This window comes from Lepus europaeus, chromosome 2, assembly GCF_033115175.1.
Source record: "Lepus europaeus isolate LE1 chromosome 2, mLepTim1.pri, whole genome shotgun sequence".
Lineage (NCBI taxonomy): Eukaryota > Metazoa > Chordata > Mammalia > Lagomorpha > Leporidae > Lepus > Lepus europaeus.
Genome location: NC_084828.1, coordinates 31,922,443 through 31,943,473, shown reverse-complemented (window position 1 = coordinate 31,943,473; position 21,031 = coordinate 31,922,443).

Genomic DNA, 21,031 nt, shown 5'->3' with positions numbered 1-21,031 from the left:
AGGCAACAAATGGTACCCTGAGAGTCTCAAAGGGTAGAGTCTATGCAGGAGGCCCCAAGAAGGACTTCCCAGATAGAACATCCAGGCTGGGACATGGACAATGGCCCAGCCAGGCAGAGAAAGGAAAAGAATAGTGTTTTGCACAGGAGGAAGACCACATCTAGGAAACAGAAGTTTGGTGTAGTTAAAAATGGAGTGTGGTAAGACATGTGGCTAAAGAGATCAACATGCTGCTTTGGGAAAAGAAGCTGGTGAAGTACTTTAAGGAAAATGTGACATCATTGGATCTGAATTTTAAGAGATTCACCCTGACACTAGTACGGAAAATACTTTGGAGAAGAGCAGGATTGGGGTTAGTTTGTCATACTGACTTCATTTTCTTTTTGGCAAGAATACAAAATTGCTAGATCAGGGAAATCCAGGAGACAAAATGTGGTAGATTTCCTCATGGCACTTGATGAGTTCTCTTGTCAACAAGTGCTGGAAATATGCATCAGATGGTAGTATAATTAAGTAGATTAATCACCAGGTTTCAACCTATCTTTCCAGTCTTGTCTTCCCCTGCTCCCTACACCTCCCTGTGCCCCATTCATTAAATTCCATGTTGATCCCTGTACACACCCTGTCTGTCCCAAGCTCATTGCCTTTGTTCACAGCGTTCTCTCCACCTGGAGTGACATCCTTTCATCTCAGAACTATTGAAACTCTGTCCATTGTGCAGAAGGGTCACCACCCTTGTATGTATTTTTGAACTTGTTTTATGATCCTTTCCTTTATCTTGCATTATAGTCATTTGGGTAATTATCTGATACTCCCTACCGTAATTTAATGTCCTTGGAGGTAGGAACTTTTTCATATTTCTCAGCATAATGATAATGATACTTATAATGACACCACCTTCAATGTCTTTAGTGCTTTCTGCCAGATACCATAGAAAGCCCTTTATATGCTTCTTTGGCTCATGTACCTCAAGCAGCAGTTCCATGTGTTAGTTAAAAAGCAAAAGCAGCTGTTACCCAGACCCAGGAAAGAGCCTGTCTATAATATTATTGACTGTATGATTTGGGGAAAGTTACTGAATTTCGCTGAGCTTAATTTTCTCATTTGTAAACTTTTAGGGTTCTTTTGGTGATTGAAGGAGATTATTGTTTAAAAAGTACTTAGCACAGTTCTATACACGTGATAATAAGAATACAAAGCCTCTCTGAAACCACTACTAAACCCATTATACAGATACTGGGGAGACACAATGATGTGGACCCCTCTCAGGGAACTCACAATTTAGTAGTGACCAAAATATGTTAATGCCGCTTAATTTTGATAAATACTCATTGAATCTAAAAATGTGAAACAAAAATAAATACTGTAGAATTTCAAGTTAATTTTTAGTATTATAGGAAATGCTACATTAAAATTAAATCATTTTTACTAATCTGGAACACTTAGTTTAGGTAATATATACAGATTTCACTCAAAACATTTTAAAATTTTCTATTTATTTGAGAGATACAGACAGTGAGAGAAAAACAGACAGAGAATATTCCATGTGCTTATTTGCTCCTCAGATGCCTGTAATAGCCAGGGAGCTGAAGCCAGAAGCTGTGAACTCAACTCATGTCACCCATGTAGGTGGCAGGGACGCTATTGAGCCATCGCTTGTTGCTTCCCATGGTCTGCTTTACCAGGAAGCTGGAGTCAGGAACCAGAGCCAGGAATTGAAACCTGGTACACAAATACGGGATGTAGGTGCTTAACCATGCTAATCACTAGGCCAAGACATTTTAATTACCAAAACATTTTAATTACCCCTACAGTTTTGTTTTGTTTTTTTTTTTTTAATGATAAGGAAAAGAAAATCACCCTGGGAATATTTCAATGTTGAAAGAAGAGACAGATGGTGAGGATTCTAATAAGATTTCAATTGTTTTCTTTTTCCATATGTTTTCTTCTTGCTCTTCATATAAGAGACACAAAGTTAAAGGAAGACATATAGTTGGAAAGTTTGTGATTGTCTTAATCCTTTAACTAGCTCATGGAGGGAAGAAAAGGCTTAGATCCTTATCTTATTGGTGATTATGAATTTGCTCTGCCTTGCAGGTCCTCTTTATCTTTGTCTACCTTGCTCTCTACCCTCAAGGTCTAAGCTAGAACTGAAAGAACAAGCTCTTTTGTTCTCAGGATTCTGGCTGGGCTCCACCAATGGGAGCCACCATCCAAAGATGAAAATCTGTAGAAGAGTGAGGTTGGAAAATTTATTCCCCCAGCTCCTGCTCTGCTGAACTGTGAGTGGAAGTTTGCAGCTCCTATGGGAGCTCTTTCCTACATTGGCATCTACAGCTGCCTCGCTTCTTTCTGCCCTTTCAACCCTAGAGGGGGCAAAACTCTTCTCAATGGTCTATTGTCTCCTGTAGGCTTTCTTTACCCTGGGCTGTGTTATGAAGGAGCTCCCAAAATTAATATGTTGCATATTTAATCCACAATTCAACAATGCCGGAAGGTGGGACTAAGAGGTAATGAGGTTGTGAGGGTTCTGTTTTTCTGAATGGTCTCATGTCATTGTCTCAGGAGTGGGTTAGTTATTCAGACAGTGGGTCCCTAAAAAAAGAATGAGTTCCACCTCCTCCCACCCCTTTCATGTTCTCTTACCATTTGCCGCCTTTCACCAGGTTATGACACAGCAAGGAGGCCCTCATCAGACGCTGCCCCCTGGCCTTGGGCTTCTCAGTGTTCAGAACTATAAGCCAAGTCAACTTTCATTGTTGGTAAATTCCCTGGTCCGTGGTAATTTGTTATAGCAGCACAAAATGGATAAAGACACCCTATCCACACTTTTCTCAGTTACCCCTTTTTAAAAGCTACATGCACTCACCTGGTTGGAACATGCTCCCTGGAGCGCTGGGGGGATCCTGCCTGACATCTTGGATTTCTAGTTGAAGGCTCCCCTCCCCCTTCTGCCACCTATGTGAGATTGAAGCATGGAGGGAGAAGAACTGCTTTCACAGAAATAGACTGTTCTCTCTTATTCAAAAATTATATTTTCTTGAAATATTTGATAGCTAAAACCTGATTGCATTCTCAGTCTGTTTTTCGATGACATTGCAATTTCGTTGTAGAAGAATCCAGAAAAACATTGGAATTTTTCCTAGGTGAATTGCTGATAGAACCACATCCCTTTCCTAGCTCTTGTCCTTACTCTGATGAAACTGAAAACATGTTACTCTTTGTGATACTGGAGCCACAAAACAACCAGATAAATCCACAAACAAAATCCACCTTAAGATTAAACCAGGAGTCCTTTAGTGCGGTATTTCAACTATAACGTAGCCTGAAGGGCAGCTGAAAGGGGGAAAAAAAAGCCAATGTGGAAAATTTCTCCTCACAGGTCTTACAATTGTTTTTTTCTTTTATAAAACTAATGGAAGAATAGATGAGGCTAGGAGGTGGGGGAAAGAATAGGTGGGAAGATAAGACATGCATGCCTGGTGCTGAATAAAAGACTATTTGTAGCTAGTATATTGTAGAAATTGTTCCAGAATAGTTCAGCCATTTAAAAATATGACCCTGTAATACTGTCAAGGTCACTCAGACCCATAGTAATTGACATAAAAATAGTCAGTTTCATAGGATACCATTGTGCCAAGTCTGCTAGAGTCTATACCCCAAAGTGTTAATATGTAGATATTATTTTTGAATCCTGAGAATTTAATTACACAGAATATGTATGGAATAAAACTCATACTTCTAAGACAGAGAGCCAAACAGACAAAGCAAGCTTCCATTCACTGTTTCGCTTTCTTAATGACTATAATGGCCAGGGCTGGACTGGAGCCGAAGCCAGGGGCTGGGAATTGTATCTAGATCTCCCATGTGGGCTGTAGAAACCCAATTTCTTGAACCTTTACCGCCGCCTCGCAGGGTGTGCGTTTCCTATGAAGCTGGAGTCCGGAGCTGGGGCTGGGTGCAGAATCCAGGCACTCTGATGTGGGATATAAGCAAACCAAGAGGTTTCTTGACTATTTTGCCAAATGCTTGCCCCCAAATTAACACTTTAGACTTTTCTTGGAGGCTGACTTAAGAGGGATACCATAAAAATGTAAAGTACTTATCTAGTCAGCACTATATTTTCACTGTTTAATTAGGAGTCATTGATACTTTTCTTAGTTACATATGAGAGTACCTCAAAAAGTTTATGGAAAAAATAATTTAAAAATAAGGTGATTTGGGAGCAAAGATTTGAAATCCAGGGGCCAGCCTTGTGGCACAGCAGGCTAAGCTGCTGCTTACAATGTTGGCATTCTATTCCAGAGCATGGATTTGAGTCCTGGATGTTGTGCTTCTGGTTTAATTTCCTGCTAACGTGCCTAGGAATGCAACAGATAATGGCCCAAGTACATATACACCAAAAATATCTATTTTCAATTCCAATTTCCTACACAATAAATACCTTTGTATTTGATTGGGCTTTATTTTTCTAATAGAATTTAGGCTGTATGAGAACAGACCTCATGCTTCTTATTTACTGTTTCCTGAAAAAGTTGTTGACTGATAAAAAGCTGTAGAGCTGTCCATTAAATATTAAATCTATATCCCTCAAAAACGAACAACCCTAATGTCTATGTTCATGCTAAAGTATGAGCAAAGAACCCACAGAAGAGCATGTTTACTGCTACTCCATTTATGCCAAAGAATAAAATCATATTCTAAAAAGAAAGAACTCCTTATATGCCGTATATGATATTTTGAAAAAAAAAAAAAATACATGCGCCTTGCTTGAATTCTAAAATTGTTGAATTAGGAAAAGCAACAAAAGATGTAAGTTCTATATAAGAAAAACTTAGACTTGAAGATTATTTTCAAACCTATTGTTTAAAAATTTGCAGGGGCTGGTGCTGTGGCACAGTAGCTATATCCTCCACCTATGGCGCCTGCATCCCATTTGGGTGCTGGTTCATGTCCTGGCTGCTCTTCTGATCAGGCTCTCTGCTATGGCCCATGAAAGCTTTGGAAGATGGTACAAGAACTTGGGCCCTTACACCCGTGTGGGAGACCTGGAAGAAGCTCCTGGTTCCTGGCTTCGGATCCGCACAACTCTGGCTGTTGTGGCCATTTGGGGAGTGAACCAGCGGATGGAAGACCTCTCTCTCTGTCTCTTCCTCTCACTGTCTGTAACTCTACCTGCCAAATCCTGTCAAATAAATAAATAAATGAAAAGAAAATTCAAAAATCTAAAACATTACCAAGTTTTAATCAGTTGTTCTCTCATAGGAATAATATTTGGGAGTTTTTTATGATTTTTGTACTTATGTATTATTTGATTTTGTTACAAGGGAAAAGTACTACTTGTATAATTTATAACAAAAAATAAAATCATTAGGTAAAGTCTTGAAACAGTGACTTTGGAGACAACTGTTAAACTATGTTAGAATATGAACTTGTAATGAATTATGATTTTGTTTTTGCTCATTTTATGTGTCTGTAGCAGTGATGGAATCCCTCCCTACCTCCAACCCCCATATATACATACAAACATACATACATGTATACATGCATATATGTATTGTTTTTAAAGATTTCATGTGAGAGGTAGAGTTACAGACAGAGAGAGAGGCAGAGAGAAATGTCTTCCATCACTGGTTCACTCCCCAGTTGGCTGAAACATCCGGAGCTAAGCTGATCTGAAGCCAGGAGCCAGGAGCTTCTTCGAGTCTCCCACATGGGTGCAGGGGCCCAAGCAGTTGTGCCATCTTCTGGATCAGAAGAGGAGCATATGGGGTGCTGGTGCTGCAGGTGGAAGCCTAGCCTACTGAGCCACAGTGCCGGCCCCCAACAATATATTTTGCAACCACTTTTCTACTCAAGACCATGCACTCTGTTGAACTTTTTCTGCCTAATACTATTTTCAGACTGGGCCAAGTTTCAGTTTATAGGATAGTGGAGGGGAAACGGAACAACTCTGGGCAGGGTTAAGAAGATTAAAGATGCATAAAGTGAGGGCAAGTGAGGGTGAAGATGTCACTTCCTACCTCCTCCCTGAATCACAGCATTTAAATGCCTCTTTTACAGAGATTCAGGCAGTGTTTATTAAAGCCAGAAATACTGGAGGATCAAGTATCCCTAAGTCTGAGCTGGCATTTTGCCTACTAGTCCATGAACTTCCCATTGGGTACATCCTGAAACCTTCTTGGAGATTGCAGGTCATAAATGTGCATGATTAATTGCCTATGTTGAAACCAAAAATGTTTCCAGAACTTTCAGACAGAGGGTGAAGCAAGATCCTGGCGGGAGACAAGAGAAATCTCTGTTAGGGAGCCTGACAGTGATGGCTAAGGAAGATTGAGCTGACTAGGACAGCCTAATAAACATTTCTACTAGGTGGCATAACAAAAGGGCTAAGACAAGACAATAGGAATTTGTTACAGATTGTGAAAGACATCTAGTAAGTTACAAAGGACAGGCAATGAGACAGTGACTTATGAAAAACACAAAAGCAGTATGCAAAGCAATTGTCAAGATAAGTTTACAACTTAGTCTCTAAGTAAAATTAACCAACTAAGAAACGAATTTAGCAGCAATATGGTATCTTCTGTATGTGTAGTTACCTACAATGTTCTTACTATTACCAATAAGAACAAATAGAAACACTCATGGAAAAGTAGAATCAAAAGGTAAGTTTGTTTTGATACAATTTTTTTTTTGAAATCCATGCATGGTTGCTCATAATACATTTTTATGAGCTTTTTTATAAATCTCTCATATGCATGGATTTCAATTTTTAACACCAAAATAAACATATTTTAATTCTATTTTCTGCAAACCTTTTGAGATACGCTTGTAATTCATCAAGAATCAGTTTTGGTTTACAAGCAATATAGCTTCCCTTGAGAATGTGTTTGTGTGACTATAAAACCTCCATTAGGGGCCTGTGTTGTGGCATAGTGTACAAAGCTGTCACCTGTGACACTGGCATCCCATATGGGCTCCAGTTCATGTCCCAGCTGCTCCAGTTCACTGCTGATTCAGCTCACAGCTACCTGCTACTGTGGAAAAATAGTCGAAGATGGCCTAAGTATTTGGGCCCCTACTACCCATGTAGGAAACCAGGATGAAACTTCTGGCTCCTAGTTTCAGCCTGTCCCAGCCCTGGCTGTTGTGGCTGTCTGGGGAGTGAACCAGCAGACGGAAGAGCTCTCTCTCTCTCGCTCTCTCTTTATACCTCTGCTTTTCAAATAAATATATAAATAAATCTTTAAAAATAAGGAAAGAAAGTCCTGCATTATATGTATTATAGAAGATCAGCCCAGAATTGGGCAAAAGAGAGCCCACTGTTGTCATACATTGATGCTATACACCCAGGAAGATCACACCAAAGGTAGATCATATATCAAAGCATACGGTTTAAGATTTCTTTGAACACCCAAGTCCTTCTTTAGCAAATGAGATTATGTGTTATTCCTATCATGTATCCAGCTAGTTAGCTATAACCTATCTCTCTCTCTATCCAATATCTATCACCTGTCTTGATCTGATCCACCTATCATGTGTATACATTTTATACAGCCATGGCAGGGATGTCTCTGACACATGTGAACTGTTCCATGAATCCTGGTCACAAAGACAGTCATTTAATCACTTTCTGTTAATTTTCAGTAATTGCTGTGGGACCCCAGTGTCCTAACTGGACGTTTAGTATTTTCCTTTTGAGATTCCTTACCTTTCACTATTTTGCAGCACCCTGTTCTGTGCAAGCTCATTCCATCCAAAGAGGGGCAATTCTGCTGTCACCAAGTAGGGAGAGAAATTGAGTCAGATAAGCGTCCTGCCGCTGCTTCTCGAAGCTTCTGTCTATGCATTCGCCACAGCAATTAGTGGCCCAGAGTCCTTCAGCCATTCCACTTCTTCAGTTCTAGTGTTGGCCAAAGGCAAGTCCAATGTGAAGCTCCAACAATAGCTTTTATAAAGGAGCCAGGGCAGACCAGGCCTGACATGTACTAATTCCTGGGTCCTGGGTCTCCACGTCTTTTCCTCCTACTACCCAAAGGTGGAAAAACGGATCCCTTCCCTGTCTTTCCCATTTTCCCTCTGCCAGTCCTTCTCTGGGGAAAAACTCTCGGTGAATCAGGTAATGGTTCCCAAGTGAATTGCAAGGTTCCCTACTGCCACCTTTCTAAATCAGGCTACTGTGGGACTCCCAAGTTATTTTTCATTGTAATCTAAATTACGAAGTTTCAGATACTTCTATAAAGCAAAAGAAAAAACAAATTGCCTTTCTGATTGTACTGCTGGATGGAGTACCCCAGTACATAAATAGTGTCTGCTTTCAAGTTTGTGAACAGTTGTGACAAGCTACAAACTGCAAAGCACTAGCTTCAAAGAGCTTTTCTTTTTTTTTTTTTTTAAGATTTATTTATTTATTTGAAAAGCAGACTTAGAGAGAGAGAGAGATATCTTTCATCTGGTGGTTCACTCCTCAAATGGCTGCAATGGCTGGAGCTGGGCCAATCCGAAGCCAGGAACCAGGAACTTCTTCCAGGTCTCCCATGTGAGTGCAGGGCCCAAGCACTTGGGCCATCCTCCGCTGCTTTCCCAGCCCATTTAGCAGGGAGCAGATCAGAAGTGTAAAGCTGGGTCTCAAACCCATGCTTATGTGGGCAGTAGGCACTGCAGGCTGAAGCTTTACCTGCTATGCCACAGCACCAGCCCCTCAGTATCTTAAAACCTTAGGATTTCATGGTTCCCTGCAAAGCAGAAAGCATTTAATAAAAGCAAAATAAATAAAATATTTTTAGTTCACCTGAAAATTCCTAATAGACTTAAGTGTTGTGGTCAGAGTTCTCTCTCTCTCTCTCTCTCTCTGATTGGCATGATTTCATTTATCAGTAACTTTATTTTAGGATTTACTTACTTGAAAGGCAGAGAGACAGAGAAGGGGGGGGGGGCAGAAATAAAGAGAGAGAGAGAGAGAGTCTTCCATCTGCTTGTTGACTCCCCAGATGGCTGCAACAGTATGTCTGGGCAAGGCTGAAGACAAGAGCCTAGAACTCCGTCCTGGCCCTCCACATGGGTGGCAGAGGCCTTCTTCCACTGCCTTCCCACGCTTACTAACAGGGAGCTGGATCAGAGGTAGAGCATCCAGTCTGGAACTGGGGGCAGAACAAGAAGTGGCTTAACCTACTGCACCACACCAGCTGCACTCTACTGACCTAAGGTTCTCATCACGCTCATTAGCAGGAATGATTGTCAGACCTTATGCCCTACAGCATGTGATCCAAAAGAAAGAACAATTTTCCAACTAGTTCTCACATATTGAATTATGTGAGTGCTCTGATTGGCCCTGCTTGGGTTGCACATGTACCCTGTAACATATTTGAATAGCAGAATGAAATTCCATGTTTAGCCAAGCCAGATAATGTTTCCCCAAGTCATGACTGGCAGTCTCACCAGAACCTCTTGGGAAAAGGGGAAATATTTCCCCAGTGGCAAGAGAAAGAGTGGGAAATTCTAATGGGTCTCCTAAAGCTTGTTAGTGGCTGTGTATATGAGGTTCTACTGGGAGACAAAGTCCACTCAGTTCTGTTGGGGTCTTAGCAGGCATGCAGGCAAATCTTTGACCTCATGTCCACAGGGTTGAAGAGGGTCTTTGAGGCCCAACTGCAGACTAGTTTGATAAAATGTGCTGTCACAGATGTAAATTGGAATGTCAGGAATAGCTTTATTGACTTCGTGCAGGAGCAAAGGATCTGAAAAGTCATTTGTTCTGCAATCTTTTGGAAGGACAGGGGCCATGTAATATGATCTCATACTGTAGGATGACTGGAAAGAGAACTGGATTTTGTTCTGGTTCTATTTTCTGCTAATGCGTACTTGTGACCCAGGGCAATTTATTTAACCTTTTTGGAATTTGGTTTTCTAATGTGTTAAATGAGGTGGTTATGCCGGTTGATCTCCAACATCTTTGATCTTTCAGCTCTGAATTTCTAAGGTTTAACTTTTTTCCATCTGAGACATGGACTAGAAGAGCTGAAACCACAATAAGAGGTGTACGGAAGTCACTATACTAGACGATTTGGAAAGGACATCTGAAAGATAACCAAAAGACAGAGGAATATTTTTAGTTGTTTTAATTTCTCTAAAAAAAAGGAGTCAACTCTAATGGCCAATTTGTCAAGGCAAATTCCTTGTTTTGGAATTTAAAAAATAATAACTCTTGTATAGTCAAGTAATATTTAAGAAGGATGTCATGGACTATGACCTTGTCTAAATAAGATCAGAATCAGCAAACTCAAAAGGCTTCCATAGCCTTGGCAACTCATGACAAGAGCCTAGGGTGATTACTGACGCCATAAATAAGAGTGTCAATTTGTTAAGTCAAAAACAGGAGTCACTGTGCACTTACTCCCCATGTAGGATCTCTGTCCTTTATGTGTTGTACAATGTGAATTAATGCGATAACTAGTACTCAAACAGTACTTTACACTTTATGTTTCTGTGTGGGTGCAAACTGTTGAAATCTTCACTTAATATATACTAAATTGATCTCCTGTATATGAAGATAATTGAAAATGAATCTTGATGTGAATGGAATGGGAGAGGGCGCGGGAGAGGGGAGGGTTGTGGGTGGGAGGGAAGTTATTGGGGGGAAAAGCCATTGTAATCCATAAACTGTACTTTGGAAATATAAAAGTAAAAAAAAAAAAAAAAGAGAAGGACGTCATGGAAGTCTAATGAAATAACTTCAAAAGTAAATTAGAAAAAAAGAGATTTCAAAATAATAACAAGCAAATCCAATGAGTGTCTTTTGTTTTGACCCTTGCTTGAACAAAATGCTTGTAAAACATATGTTCTGTGCAACTGGGGGAATTTGGATATAGTTTGGCTATTAAATGATATTAAGCAATAATTATATTTTGTTTTTGACAGGCAGAGTGGACAGTGAGAGAGAGAGAGACAGAGAGAAAGGTCTTCCTTTGCCGTTGGTTCACCCTCCAATGGCCGCTGTGGCCATTGTCAACCCAGTGGTTAAGAATGATATACTGTAAAAAACAATGAAATCCAGGCATTTACAACAAAATGGAGGAAGCTGGAAAACACCATGCTGAGTGAAATAAGCCAGTCCAAAAAGGACAAATATCATATGTTCTCCCTGATCGATGGCAACTAAACGAGCATCTAAAATGATACCCATTGAAGTGAAATGGACTCTATGAGAGACAACGACATGATCAGCCCTTGTCTAGACTGTTGAGGAACAACTTACTATTTTATTCCTTTTAGTATTTTTGTTGTTGTTGTTGTTGCTCTGTTCGTTCTACATAAGACCACTGGTTGAACTCTGTAATGAATGCACAATCATTCTTAGGCATTTAAAATTAACAGAAAAAGTGATCTCTGTTAAACATAGGAGTGGGAATAAGAGAGGGAGGAGATATATAGGTTGGCACATGCTCACTTGGACTTACCTCCAATGGTGGAACTAGAAATGTGCCAGGGGATTTCAAATCAATCTTACCAAGGAGGCAGGTACTAATGCCAGCACACTTGGTAAAATGATATAAGTATAAATACACAACCAATCAAAAAGATAGGGTAAGTGTCGAAGAGATTTCATAAATAAGACCAGTGTAAGCAAATAATGAAGGATAGAATTAAAAGGGAGAGAATGATCCTGCGGGGGAAGCAGGACACACAGCAGACTCATAGAATGGCAAATGCCCAAAACAGCACTCCTGCCTCAAAATCAACCCTTGGGACATTCGGATCTGGCTAAAAGGTCCATGAGAGTCTCACAGGCATGGAAAGCCATGACACAGTGGCAAAAAACAATCTAAATGAAAGATCCTGGTGAACAAGACCCCAGCAGAAGGAACAGGCCATCGGTGAGAGAGGCGCCTTTCTCTGAAGGGAGGAAGGAACCTCCACTGTGATACGGCCTTGACTAAACAAGTTCAGAGTCGGTGAACTCAAGGGGCTTCCATAGCATAGACAGCTCATAGCAAGAGTCTCGGGTGATTGCTGACGTCATAAATAAGAGTGCCAATTGTTAAATCAACAACGGGAGTCACTGGGTACATGCTCCCCACGTAGGATCTCTGTCCTTAATGTGTTTTACTATGAAACTTAAAAACACTACTAGTCGAACAATACCCTATACCTTGTGCGGTTGTGTGAGTGCAGCCTGTTGAAATCCTTGCTTAGTATATACTAAGTTGATCTTCAGTATATGAAGGTAATTGAAAATGAAACTCGATGAAGGGCGGGATGGGAGAGGGAGAGGGAGAGGGGAGGGCCACGGGAGGGAGGGAGGTTGGGGGGGGAAGCCACAACAATACAGAAGTTGCACTTTGTAAATTCACATTTATTAAATAAAAAAAATAATAACTATATAACAAACAAAAAAAGAAAAAAAAGAAACATATCTCAGTAAAAATTATAAAAATAAAAGAATTCCAAGTTTTCAAAAAAAAAAAAAAAGAATGCTATACTACTATAGTTTTCATGATCTGTCATTATTTAAAAATTTATATGGTTGAAATGATTTTTTTTTTATAATTATTTATAACCCTTGTCTATATTCCCACTGAAGTAGGGTCTTTATTTTTGCATGTTGATCTCTTTATTTAATGGCACATTAAGCCTTTGACTATATTGTTAATTAAAATGTTATCTTAAAAAACAAACAAACAAAAAAAGAAATACATGGGTCAAATACGGGAAAATGCTAATAATGATAAATCTTTGGAAGGTTCTAAGGATATTCCATGCACTATTTTCTCAGTTTTTCTGTAAGTTTGCAAGACTTTTTTTTTTTTTAAATTGGAGACAATCGACTAAAGTTTCAAGCTGTGCCTACCTTACATCTTTATTTCACACACAGATCTATTTTTTATTTTTCCCAGGTGAAATTGCACTTAACTGTCTTTAAAGTTAGCTAAAGGACGGGACCTGGATTTTTCAACTTCACCCAGGTGAGTAATAAGGTAGTAAGGAAGTAACCTATTTTCCTATGGGGGGAAATGGTCTTAAACAGAATCCTTAATAATAAACGTGCTCCATCCTCCTACCCCACACACGTTGAGACTTGAATCCCTATAGTTTCTGCTAATTGTGTTAATGAGGCTAGATGAGATCACACAACATATTGACTGGGCATTCAGACTCTGAAGCCCATTGCCTTCATTAGGAACCCTTCTTGCCCTGTCACTTATCTCTGCGTGACTTTGAGCTAGAAAGTTAACATCCTGTGTTTCAGTTTCCCCAGCTATAAAAATATTGTCACCCACATAATGGGGGCCTTTTGAGGACTGGAAGTGAAATGCACTTGGCACAATTTCTGGCATTTAGTAAATGCTAATTATTATTTATGTTTGCTATAGGAAAGCTAGATAAGGTGTAAGGCGATGCCAATGTTCAAGGAAACGCCATAGCATTTCAGGTGATGAAATTTGTTCAAGAGACGTATGACAATGTGGAGACAAAGATGTAAACTAGCCAGACGCAGCAATACCAACGCTATATGTTCTCCCTCATGTTTCGGAAGTTGAAATAGCAATCTCATGGAAGAATAGAGAGCAATAGTTGTCACTAGAGACTGGGAAGGGTGGTGGAAAGGGAGGACAGAGAGAAGTCAGAAGTTAAAGGCACCAAAATATAGTTAGGAAAGAGGGATCTGTTTTGGTGTCCTATGGCCAGGTAGAGTAACTATAGTCCATAACAATCTATGATAAATTTCAAGATAACTAGAAAATGAGAATTTGAAGATTCCCAACACAGAGAAGTGATAAATGCTTGAGGATATGGAAATGCTACTTATTGAGAGAGAGAGAGAGGGAGATTGAGAGAACTCCCATCTGTTGATTTACTGCCCCCAAACCTGCAGTGGTTGAGGGTGGGCTAGGGCAGAAGCTAGGAGCTGAGAAGTCAAGGCAAGCCTCCCACGTGGGTGCCAGGAACTCAGTTACTTGAGCCATCATGGCAGCCCCCTGTGATCTACATTAGAAGGAAGCTGGACTCCGGAGTCAGAGCCAGGAATTGAGTCCAGGTACTCCAATATGGAACACAGGCATCTTAACCACTAAGCTAAGTGCCCTCCCCCATGGATCAAGTTCTTACAGTGTACCCTATAAAAATGGACACATATTACATGTTAAAAGCTAACAACAGAAAAGGCAGCATGGCACTATGAGGTCTCCTCCATCTTAATCATTTTGTATGACAAGTGGCTTAGTTAATGGCTTTTCAAAATGCTAGAAAACTAGCATTTGAGAAAATAAATTTCTCAAGACTCTCTAAAAATAACTACATTTTCCCAACAATTTCAGGCTGGAAATAAATTTGATAGTTGTTTCATCCTACTTGGCAGGCATATTAAAATGATGGTGTGCTTATTATTACAAAATATCCTACAAACATTTATAATCAATAAGACTCCTTCGTTAGCTTAGGTACCTATTATAAGTGCTTATTGAAAAGCAAGGACTTGATCTCTCGGCAATATGCGAGTTCCTATTATCTATGACCTTGTAAAATTAAATTTACCCAAGCATATTGAAAAAGGAATTCTTTTCAGTGGAGATATACAAATATCCTTATTCTTGCTGGGCTTTATTATAAAAATTCAACGTTATTCAAATTTATCTAATAAAACTTCAGAGAAACCACCAAAGACTTAGGTTTCATTTTTGTCATCAGCTTTATTTAATAATGGCTCCTCTATTCTGCCCAAAGTAAATCTTTTCATTCTTAGAAAGATAAGTAATAGATGACTTCTCTATTGAAGGATCTTCCCTGGGGCCCTAGAAATCCTCTGCTAGGAGAAATACAATTCTTCGTACACCACAAAGAGCTATTTAAAACAATTTATATTAATGAAAGTGTTGTATTGCTAGAATCAGGAAAGAAATACCTTAGTGGCTTGGAACAACAGCAAGAAGCTAACATCTAAACCAATCCTTCAAATTCTCTTGTCAAGGAGAAACCAGGTGAAAGAGACTAAATGACTTAGACTTGAATCTCTTATCCCTCTAAATTCAACTTAAATTGTGGAAATTTGGTCCTCTCGGAGAGCAGTTGTTATCCCGTTGGACATGAGGTCATCTCTAGTCAGATCCTGTCACTTTCTTGGCAAACTGCCTCATAGCACACAATAGAAGTTGTCCATAAGCGAAGAAATGGACGCTTTGGGCTCCCTTTGGTCCAGGGACTCAGCATCTGGAAATAAGGGTAATAGCCCTAAAACTGTATGTCACAGTATGCTAAAGGCAAAAGAGAGATCTTGATTCCATCGTCACAGCTGTCAACTCCAGCATTTTTTTTTAAATAAATGAATCAGAATAAGTAGGCAAGTGTACTCTTAGCGCTCCCCGGTATGCTGAAATTGATTTGATGGCATGATGACTAAGTCTTATTGACCATTTTCAAATATTATTATCACTCTCTTCTAACCATCAGTAAGTTTCTCATTCCCTCCCCAAGTTTTAGCCCTAGAAAGAGTACCCAGATCTCAGAAATATCTACCAAACGATGCACAGTCGAGGAGCACATTGATTTGCCCACTTCCCGGATCACTGGGTGTCTTCAGCGCCTCGTCATTTCGTCATTCTGAGCCATCACTACATACAGTGCACATGCTTACAGGGAAATGGCTACGATACTTAAAATTAACCCACTTATAAATTTAATGCCAGCATATTATAAATTTATGCCATTTCCTTCAATTCTTTAGGCTTATTTGATCTTTATGTCTTTCCGTCTTTGACTATCTCCCTTGATTCCGGCCCCAGCTGGCTACCAAATTTGCTAACTTAATGAATATGTGAAACAGTCCTGGTTCCAAGTTAGCCCTAGCACACAGCTTTGAGTCTCGGTGAGGTCACTTTGTCCCAAGCCTTTGTTAGTAGTCCCAGGGCCCTACACAGTGTGTGACTGCACGCTGCCCTCTCCAGTGGTGAAGCAGGCAAATTTGGACACAGCAGCTGTCTGCTCCTGAAGGCAGCTGGAAATAACCATGTCTGATAGGATCAGCTCTCAGAGGCAGGGTGGCACTGTTGTGTGTAAACAGCATGCTATCTCCGCGACTCTGAGACAGTGACATAAGCAGCACCAGGCTCAACCTGCCCTCAAAATAGCAGAAAAGACACTTTACATCCAGTCTGGTCCAAGTAGGCTGAGAATCACGGCTTTTAAGACTGAAATGCACCTTGGAGATCATGTTTCAACCTCTTTATTTTGCAAATTAAAACCAGAAACCTGAGATCAGGGGAGATATGGAAATTTGTGATATTTATAATTGTCACATTTGCATAATTATATAACTAAGCTCATCAGGGATCCATGTAGGTCTATGTATCATTCTGTTGTGTTTAAGCTGGTACATTTGTTTCCTTTCAAATAGCTAAATCTACCCATCAACAAGATTTCTTCAGCTTTACCCTTAGATATAGGGGTAAATACTTACATCCACCCTCAGTCTAAGCATGCCCTCAGGACGTGGGACATCAACAATCATGTGGTTACTGTATGCCAGGCTTTGTCTGGGAGAAGGCATTGATGCTACAAACACAAATGGCATTCACAATCTAGTGAACAGATACATGAGCAAATAATTAAGAGATATTACAAGATTTATGTAAAGTGCGTTATTAGCATTTGAAAGAGGAGCACAGAAGAGATGGGAGAAACAGTGCAGGAAACCATATTTAAGTCAGGATCTCTATAGTAACACGTGACTCCTAGAGAAGGAGGTGAGACAGGCGAAGTGAGGGAAAGGAAGGGGTTTATGCAGGAGGAAAATTTCAAGCAAAAAGGATGCATGTTTTATTTACTGTGACTTGGTTCTAAGAGCCAGAGATTTTTCTCTTTGCATCTTCTAGTCTATTACTTACTGTAGCTAAAGTTCTATAAAGTTTATATTTGTGATACAAATATCTCCTTTGGGGCGATATGCATGAACAACATGATGATATTTTTCTTCTTTCTTGGAAGCTCTTTGGTCATATCATCTGGCTTGCATTTCTGTTCTGTTTGATTGACACTGTCAGAAGTGTGATCTTAGAATACAAGCATTCTGGGTGAGAGGTGATTGGACAAGAAATAGCTGATGGTGGTTCTTAAACAAGGAAGGATTTGGGGGAGATGGGAAAGTCATAAACTTAATCCAGAGAAGAAAGTCTTTCACTGTGTCATCAGATTGGAAGTAAGCAAAGAAACAAGAAATAAATACAATAGGAAGAACTAAAGATCACATTTTCAAAGTTCATGTATTAGGACTCAAGACAACCAAATTAGGACAAAAACATATCAAGAGGTTAAGGAAAATAGGCACTTTCATTTATTGCTGTGAGAGTAAAAATCAGTACGCAAATTCTGGAAGGTAATTTCTCCTTCTCCCCATACATGAATGTTGGTGTGTATACATATATAGTTGTGTACATGAATACATTATATGTTACTACATAATACATACAGAAAATACCTACTTCTTTGTAGCTATACAGAATTTGAAGGTAATTCTCAAGTTATAAACCCCAAGACCTTCATCCCAAGAAGGTAATATGTATGTGCTGAAGCTATATAGCAAGGTTGTTTAATAAATCAAATAAGGGAATAGACTTATGTATTTTATGATAGGATACACTTGAAATATATAATGGAATACTATGTAACCATTAAAAGTAATGTTCTTTTAGAAATCATATGGATTAAAATAGTAGACATATGGTTATTAGAATAGTGCCTGATACATAGTAAATAAATACTCAGTGTTTACTTTTTCATTATTACTATTATTATTTTATTTTTAGGTACAGGAAGATGTCCCTATGTATAAAATTTTTAAGGTTGTAAAGCAGTATGAAAACTATGGTATTCCTTAAATGCAAGTGTGTGTGTATGTGTGCTTCAGCTTAGCAAAAAGATACAGAGTGTATTAGTTTCCCAGGGCTGCTGTAACGAGATCACAGATTGGGTGGCTTTAAAAAACAAAAATTTATTTACAGTTCTGGGCTGAAAGTCCAAAATCCAGGTGTTAGCAGGGTTGGTTTCTTCTGAGAACTGTGAGGGAAGAATCCTGGCTCAGGCTGCTCTCCTTGGCTTGCAGATGGCTGTCCTCCCTGTGTGTCTTCCTTCTTTGAGTAACCCCCTGTCCAAATTTTCCTTTTTATAACAACACCAGCCATGTTGGAGTAGGGCCCACCCTAATGACCTCATTTTAGCTTTATTATTCCTATAAAGATCCTATCTCCAAATACCATCATACCCTAAAGTACTGAATGTACTTTATCATTTGAATTCTAAGGCGACATAATTTAACCCATAACAGTGAGTATTTCTGAATTATGAGTGATATTTATTTAACACTTATTTAATACTTTTTGCATATATTTAGAAAAGACTATTACTAATAAGCAAATTATAAAAATATATTTTAATTCCATAGTTCAGAAACCCAGATACCCTTCTTAAAAATATAAAGAAAAATATTTTTAATTATTCACATACATCTCTATTCATTTTTAATATCATCTCCAGTTATTTTTAAAGCTAAGGCTAGATTTAGAATATCCGCTGTTTTAAAGTACATTTAATATTCCCTATGAAAGTAGAAGTTTTGAGACGAAAATTCTGGATATTCGGATTCTATTTGGAGAGGCAGGTGTTACAGTGCAGTGGGTTAGGTTGCTTGGGATGTTCATATCCTATATAGGAGTGCCTGAATTCAAGTCCCACCTTGGTTTCCAGTCCAACTTTTCTGCTAACGCACACATTAGCTTAAGTACTTGGGTCCCTGCTACCTATAGGGAGACTGATGAAGTCCATGGCTCCCAGCTTTGGCCAGGCCCAGAGCTGGCTGTTACAGGCATTTGGGGACTGAAACAGTGGATGGAAGATCTCTCTCTCCCCTGCTTTTTGACACTTTGTCTTTCAAATAAAGAGGGAGAGGGAGGGGAAAGGGAGGGAAAGAGGGAGAGGGAGAGAGAGAGAGGGGGGGGGAGGAGAAGAGGGAGAAGAGGAGGGGAAGAGGGAGAGGGGGAGGGAAAGAGGGAGAGGGGGAGAGAGAAATGAGCATGTACTTAAAAGGAAGTTTATACACAAGCATATGCTACATGACTGTAGGGTTCAAGGTTATTCTTTGGAATTTCTGTTGCATTGTGAATCCTGAATCCTAGGGTAAGATAAAATGAATGATTAGGTAGTTTTCAAACAGTCATTTTGGGGAAATGTCTTGTCTCTTGCCAGTTTCTGAGCTTGTAACCTGAAGTCAGTACTACATACTTTTCTTACATACTGTATCATTTTTAAGTAGGAATTCCCATGTTGACAAAGTTGCAGCAGAAGTAAAACATGTTTTATACATGAAATAGGCTTCTGATTAATCAATCATTATTATGGAAGTCAAATTACACTTAAATGCGATAGGGTAATTTTTACTATTATAAGCTAAAAATGAATTTGTAAAGTATCAAAGTCATAATTCATACATATTTTTATGAATTGGACTTTATTGAAGCCAAGAATCTGCCTGGTATATGATTATAGTATTGCTGAAATAAGGGGCCAGCATTGTGGCATAGGGGGTAGCACCGCCTGCAACACTGACGTCACATATGGGTGTTTCCTCACATCCTGGCTGCTCAACTTCCACTCCAGCTCCCTGCTGATGGGAAAAACCACAGATTATGGCCCACTTTTTTGACCCCTGCCACCCACCTGTGAGACCTAGATGAATTTCTTGCTCCTGGCTTCAGTCTGGCCCATAGCTGTAACTCTTTCAATTGGATAAATAAATCTTCAAAAAAATGTTGCAGAAATTAGGATAAACTACACAAAAATGAAAGTTTTATGTAGGAAAAGCTTCGACTAAAAATTTGCTTTCAAGACCATTGTTTGAAAGTGATAGTCTGGGGCCAGTGCTGTGGCGCAGTAGGTTAATCCTCTTCCTGCTGCGACACTGGCATTCCATATGGGCACTGGTTCTAGTCCTGGCTTCTCCTCTTCCAATCCAGCACCCTGCTGTGGCCTGGGAAAGCAGTAGAAGATGGCCCAAGTCCTAGGGCCCTTGCACCTACATGGGAGACTAGGAAGAAGCTCCTGGCTCCTGGCTTCGGGTTGGCGCAGCCCCGGCCATTGCAGTCATTTGGGGAGTGTACCAGCGAAAGGAGGACCTTTCTCTGTCTCTCCCGCTCATTGTCTGTAACTCTACTTCTCAAATAAATAAAATCTTAAAAAAAAAAAATAAAGAAAGTGATAGTCATTTGACCTTAAGATTCAAACCTCATTTGTGATTGGGATGATCAGTAGAATTAATTCATTGCCCATAGTTAACACATATCATCCATGTACATGTTAGATTGCTTGTATTGCTAGGGCTTTGTCAATCATAACTATTGATCTGGTTTCATGAAATAAATCAGATACAAAAAAATTGAGTTCATTACTAATATTCCTGGGGACGTCATAGAATTACAAAAATAAATTACTAAAGAAGATTTGGTGGCTAATACCTTGTAGGGAGAGAAAATTGTTACTCATTATGTTAAGTAGTATCTTATAGCTGCATGGAAATAACTTTAGTGATTGCTCAGAGAGAAAACTATTCCAAAGAGAAAATTAATATATCTGATTTGTTTATTTATTAATCTAATTTAATGCTGAAAGATTTTTGGACTGATACTAGATACGAAAATGTGTCACTAAAATTTATCAGTGCTCAGAGCTAGAGACCTTACCTACAAATATAGATTTAAATAGTTGCATGCTTGGTTATCACTGATAAGTTAAATCAGATAAGGTGTTTAATATACAATTCTCCACTGTATGTGGGAAGAGATTTTACTCATCTCTCTGTTTCTGTCAGTTGTAGCCTGGATGGAAAATTAAAAGTTAATTTTGTCTTTGTCCTTTTGTCTTTTTCTTATCAGCATTGCCTGGGAGGCATGGTAAAATAAGCTGAAAGTGACCTCCAGTTAACTCATATCTTGACACGAGTGAGTCAGGCTCTACATTATTAACCGCAAGAATAGGGACTTCTCTCAGTAGA